The sequence below is a fragment of the Nannospalax galili genome, unplaced genomic scaffold (genome assembly GCF_000622305.1).
Source record: "Nannospalax galili isolate Female #2095 unplaced genomic scaffold, S.galili_v1.0 scaffold1258, whole genome shotgun sequence".
Taxonomy (NCBI): domain Eukaryota; kingdom Metazoa; phylum Chordata; class Mammalia; order Rodentia; family Spalacidae; genus Nannospalax; species Nannospalax galili.
The window spans coordinates 112,144-118,618 of NW_008341370.1; positions in this window are offsets into that span (position 1 = coordinate 112,144).

Here is a 6,475-nt window from a genome sequence, read left to right on the forward strand (position 1 = left end):
ATAAAACATTGTATACATTATTCTGCATATTTTAAATTGTTATTCCAAGCTCCAACCATGTCCTTGCATGTACAGTTAATTCCTTCTGTCTATAGTGACCATAACATACCCAAGCCTTATCTTTCTTACACATGCCCTGTTGTTGACTCTTGAGCTGTATCCGGGGTTTGCTACTAGATACAGTCTGAAAGGAACAGCCTCCCTGAATACATGTGCTGCAAATATTTTTCTAGTTTAGAGACCAATAACAGAATGTCAGGCACTATGAATATTCAGTTTTATTAGGCGAGGACAAACTGGGCTAATGGATTTCCCCAGAACCTCACCCATACCTGCCCCAGTCTGCTTTTGATTCCTCCCTTCATTTCTGCAGATGAAAAGACTAAATAAAGCATGGTACTGAGCCTCAAGGTCAGCGCCCCACCCCCAGCCCACCCCGGTGACCCACTTGTGAGCAACCCTAAAAAAAATTAAGTCTTAAACCGCGCGCGGTGGTGCACGCCTATAGTCCCAGCACTTGGGAGGCAGAGGCAGGTGGATCTCTGTGAGTTCAAGGTCAGCCTGGTCTACATAATGAGTTCCAGGTCAGCTGGGGCTACAGGGAGACCCTGTCTCAAAAAAAAATAAATTAAGTCCGTAGAGAAAGGAAGGGGTGGGCAACGAAGGCATAGCTGAAATTCTCCAACACGGTGATGACCACATGAGTGGAAATTTTGCAGCTCCGCCCAGAAAATGGCTGCTGTCCCACGCCACCTGCAGCCCGCACTGCTGCACCCTGGCGCTGCCACTGGCCGGTCCTCCGCCCCGCAAGGGTGGGACCGCAATGGCGCCTGCGGCTGAGCTCTGAGCAGCGTCTAGGTGCTGGGAGCCTGGGGACCAGGCGCTCAGGACTCGCGGCGGAGCCTGCAGGGACTGTCCAGAATCCGGGCGCAGGTGCCCGGCGTGGCTGCAGTACCCAACACCCAGCACCCAGCACCCGACACTCCAGGCCCTCAGGGAGCCCCAGCAGCGGGGCTGGGGTGCTCTGGTCCTCGACGGGTGAGGACGATACTTCTCGGCTCCGACCCCCCAAAGCCAGGCCAGGCCAGGTCAGGGGTGTGGTCCCCAGGGTCTAATGGCCAGCTTTCCGTTTTCCTCTTCACAGGAAAGGCCAGCAGGAGCTTTTGAACTAAAGAACAAAGCCGCAGGCCCCGCCCAGCTGCCTCTTCCTAGCCGGGGAGGCTGGCGTTGTTTACTTCGGTAGCTGCCACCTTATGAGACCTTGCCAGGGGCCCAGCTCTTCACCCAGGATACCGCACTCCGTCTGTGTGAGTTCTGAGGCATCACAGGCTCTCCAGAAGTCGGGTGCCAAGGTAAAATAGTGGCAAAACTGGAATAAAATTCTCCCAGATCCTGAGTTTAATTGTACCATATGAAATACACAAAAATTCAATTAAAGTTTACAAAAATAATTGATGGGATTGGGATTTTTTTCAGACAGACTCTCATGTAGCTCAGGCTGGCCTCCAACTCATTATGTAGCAAAGGGTGGCCTTGAACTCCTTAATCCTCCTGCCTCCACCTCCCAAGTTCTGGGATGCACTTCCTTATCTGGCTGAGTTTTGTTTTGTTTTATGATTTAAAAACTGACCATTTGCTCACTTCTGCTAATTTCAAACAAATCCTTTTGATAAATGACTATTGAGAACAAATTTCACTTTGGGTAGGAGGAGGGAGTGAGCTAGTCTGAGTGCAAACAGGTGACGTTTCTGGACGGTGCTCTGGCCATTTATATGAAGAGCTTTTAACAGCGGTCCATGCCCACTCATGAAGAAGTGGTCACTTGTGGGCAGAAAGCAAGCAGTTATCAACATGTCTGTAAGATGGCCATTCCCCAGGTCACAGTTCACTTAAGGGATCTGGCATTCAGATGGGTGGACTGGGGTGCATCGAATGGCTTATGAGTAAGGATATTCATCACTGCACTTTTCCAATAATGAAAGATGGAAAACAACCTTAAAATATGTCAATAGAACTAATTCAATTAGGACATATCCACCTAAAAGAATTCTATACAATGTCTTTTTGAAACAGGGTCTCCATGTAGCCCCAGCTGGGCCTAGAACTCACTATGTAGACCAGGCTGGCCTTGAACTCACAGATCTGCCTGCCTCTGTCTCCCAAGTACTGGAACTACAGGTGTGTGCCACCATGTCCAGCTTCTATACAATGTTTTTAGAAAATCTGGCAGTTCTCATAAACAGTTAATACTTATTAAGTATTATATAGTATTAACTGAGAAAGTATACAAATTTAAATCTGATCTGCTACTGTTTGTGTATGAGAAAGGTGTATATGCATATATTTTCTCCATAAAAATCATACACAAAACTGGGTGTGGCAGTACACTCCTATAAATCCCAGAATTTGGGAGGCTGAGGCTGGAGGACTACAAATTCTATAGCAGCCTAGGCTACATACTGAGATTCCCATAAACAAAAACATTACCAACAGTAAAACAGGTCATCAATCACCTTGCCTTAGGGAGAAAGGGACCCTGAAGGACCCACAGCAGAAAGACATTCCTTTCATTTTGTAATCTTAAATTCCTTTGGACTCCACATCATGTGCACATATTAGCAATGCAAAATTAAACTTAAAATATTATCCACTAAACGCCTCCTAGCTCTAGAATGAGCACTTCTCCTTTTGGAAATGGAGCTTAAGAAAATAATTGGAATTAGGTCAAAGATATATACATTAAAAAAAGAAAGAAAAAATTCACTGAGATCATTTAGTTAAAAAAAAAAATAAAAAGAAAAATGAAGATAAGGAATTTAAAAAACTAACAATAGCGGGGCCTGGTGGCCAAGCCTTTAATCCCAGCACTCGGGAGGCAGAGGCAGGCAGATCTCTATGAGTTCAAGGCCAGCTGGGGCTACAGGGAGACCCTGTCTCAAAAAGACAAAAAAATAAAGCAGTACAAAAGGTTGGTTACTCTTATAAGGTTAAGAAAAGCTGGTTAGGGAATTATGCATGATGATTGGACCAGTATAACAATAGCAGGCATAAAAAATAGAGATGGTATCCTCACACATACAAACCACACACACATTACACCAGTAATAAAGATAAAAATAAACAACTGGAATAAAACATGTCAAAATTTTTGTAAGCAGTTGTGGCTACTACCCCACCCTTCCATGGTTTTCTATACTTTTTGTCTTGGATAATTAAAAGACAAAACCAAAAAGCTTAAAAATAAATCACCATGGTATTTAGGAAAATTAGACACACAGACATGTTAACTAGCAGTTCCATTTCTGGAGATAAACCCTGCATAATAGCTGTATGAGCACCCAAAGCATTATTATTAACAAAAGACTATAAATGGCTGTGACTCCTTAGAGATCGTGTAAATAAATTACAAAACGTCTATAGTGGAGAATGTGGTACAGCAGTTAATAGAGATAGGAGGACTACTATGGGAAAAATCATGCTGGGAATAACTCCAAAACAAAGTGGATGAGATGGTTATGTATTTATGCTGAAGAAAGAAAAACTGAGGCTTTGCAGAAGCACTAAATTGTTAATGTCTGGAAAAGTAAGTAGATGTCAAAGGCAAGCTTCTCTGTGTGTTTGCATCTTTTATAAAAATGGGTTCTTGGGCCAGCTACATGGCTCAGCAGGTGAAGGTGCTTGCCACCAAATTGATGACCTAAGTTTGATCCCTGGGACCACATGGTGGAAGTAGAGAACCAACTCCTCCAAGTTGTCCTCTGACCTCCACACAGTTGCCATGGTACATGCTTGTACAAACACATACACATACACACAAAATAAATAGTGTTAAAAGAAAAAGTGTTCAAGGCTGGGCATGGTGGGGCACACTTTTAATCCTAGCACTTGAGAGGCAGAGGCAGATGGATCTCTGTGAGTTCTAGGCTAGCCTGGTCTATTCCAGGACAGTCAGGGCTCATAGCAAGAGGCTGTCTCAAAAAAGAAAGAAAAAGTAAATGTTCTGATATTTGGGTAATTAAAAAAAATAGCAGTAATCTGGGGATGGGAGAAAGTCCAGGAGAATGCACAAGAAAATTCATCACGGCTTCCACTAGGGAAAGGGGATTGGGGTTTGATGTGCTAGCTCGTTATCTCTATTTCCTTTCTGTCCCTTGGTGTGGGCTTTTTGATGGAATAATGCCCATGTGTGAGGTACTTTCATGATTAAAGCAGTACCGCTGTACCTGAAATCCAGGCTGGCCTGGCTTAGCTCTGCTTGGCTCCATCCACCCTCTCCTGACCCTCCACACTCCATCTCTCCTCTCTTACATAAGGACATGTCTCACGTGCACAGCACAGGAACTCAAAGCCCCAGATAATCCCAGCCCCGCATCTCCTTTCACAGAAGAGAATGAACACTAGATGCCGAGATGAGACACGGCCTCCCAGTAGCACCGCTGGGAACCTGGACACCTGGTACCTTGGATCCTGGGTCCTCCTCTCCCACCTCGGGTTTCCTGAGATAACCTGTAGGGGCCGTGGGGAGCTCAGGACTGTTTCCACCAGGCCAGCGAGGTTGGCTGGCTTGAAGGATGCCAGGCAGGCAGCATGATGGGTGAGGCCACAAGTGAATGATACCAGTGTAGCATCCCGCGAGGGAACAATGGAGCCTGACACTTGCCAGGTCCCTCAGCTCAGCCTCAAGCTCCCCACCTAGACAATGGTGCTCAGGCTCAGAGCTGCCAGCTCTTCCAGAAAGTGACGGAACACTGGGCCAAATTGGCCTCTGGTGGCTAACACGCTGGGATTCACCTCTAATGACACGGCCCCATCAGGGAGGTGACTCAGGACCCCTCCCAGGGCCCAGGAGCTCAGGATTGGAAGACTGGTTCGCTCCAAAAACTGAGCAGAAGGCAACTGTGTTATACTGCGGGAGGTAGGGAGAGGAGGAGGCTGGCCTAGAGGCAAGAAACCCTGGTTTTTGTTTTATGACCCGGCAAGTGTGGAGATCCTGGGGGTCTGGGAGTTGGGGAGTGGGAGGGGCCTCTGCATCCAGGAAGAAGGGGGGTATGCACCCCCTCCCCCATCACGGTTGTCTTTAGTATCCTGGATGTCAGAAGCTGCAGTTTCTTCTTCGCTAGCAGCTGCTGCCTGTCTGTCTCCATGGCAACCAGGCCAAAAGACTAATTTGCCAGGGTCCCAGCTCTGGAGCTTAGCTTGGAGCTGGGTTTTCAACTTGTCTTTCTAGAAGCCAGGCTGTTGCCACTCCCTGGAGGCTCTGACAGCGTCCTCCCCTCCCAGCCACTGCATGGGAACAGCAGGCACTGGACCAGCCACAGAGACACTCCCTGCATCCTTTCTAAGCCCCTTCCCTTTGACAAGAGGAAAGACAAAGAGCCCCGCGCCCAGTGGCCTTGTAATCTGGCGATTTGTGTTTCCCAGCTCCCCCCGCCAACTCCCCCTTCCCGGCTGTTCCCAGCTACAGACTGGGTATCTGCAAGAGCAGATGGCTTAGGGAACAGGTCACATCCTAGGAGGTCACCCGCTCCTGTTTCCATTCCCTCTGGCTGTTCCCTGCTTTTGCTGGCCTATAGCAGGGTCCAGAAGTCCTGATGTAGCCTGTCTGGCTTCCAGCAAGGCAAGTCTGGAAACCAGGTTGATGATTACCTGTCTCAGAGGCCTTTGAAGGTCAGGCAGGTGTTAGAGCCTTGCAGAGTATAACCCTGCCTGTATTGACTTCTTGTGGCGCCATTGTAAATCACACAGCTGGGCTTTTGTTTCTGTTTGATTTTATTTGCCAAAGGTCTCACTCTTGCCTTGAACTCAGAACGATCTTCCTGCCTCAGCCTCCTGAGGGCTGGAATTACAGGCATACACCACCATGCCCTGTTAAGATAATCTGTGCTGTTTTGTTTTGAGTGCTGGGGATTGAACCTAGGGCCTCAGTGTATGCTAGGCAAGTGTTCTACCAGCCCCTTCACTTTTTGAATTTGTTCTCTGACACCTTGGTTGTAACTTTCTTTGAGGACAGATTCTGTGCACTTTGAAGGTGTGTTTGTCCCCAGGCCCACTTCCTTCTACACGATAGGGATTCCTGAGCATCCTAGTTGCAAAGAGCACCTTTATGTAAATCCCAGCCTGGACACTCCAACAGGACTATCATGCTCAACTCCATTTCTCTGTGGATTCCCCACGAAGCTCTCCATAGGGGAAACCAGGTCAAGATTAGGTGTTCTTGGCTCAGTGGTTAAGAGCACTGGCTGATCTTGCAAAGGATCCAGGTTAGGTTCCCAGCACCCACATGCAGGTAACAACCATCCGTAATTCCAGTTCCAGGAGATCTGATTCCCTCCTCTGACCTCCGTGGGCATTGCAGGACACAGGCACACTTACAAGATACATGCAGGCAAAACACTCATACATATAAAATAAAAAAAATAAAATACTAAAAAACATTAGGTGTTCTCATTATGTTAGTGGGTTATGACTAAAACTC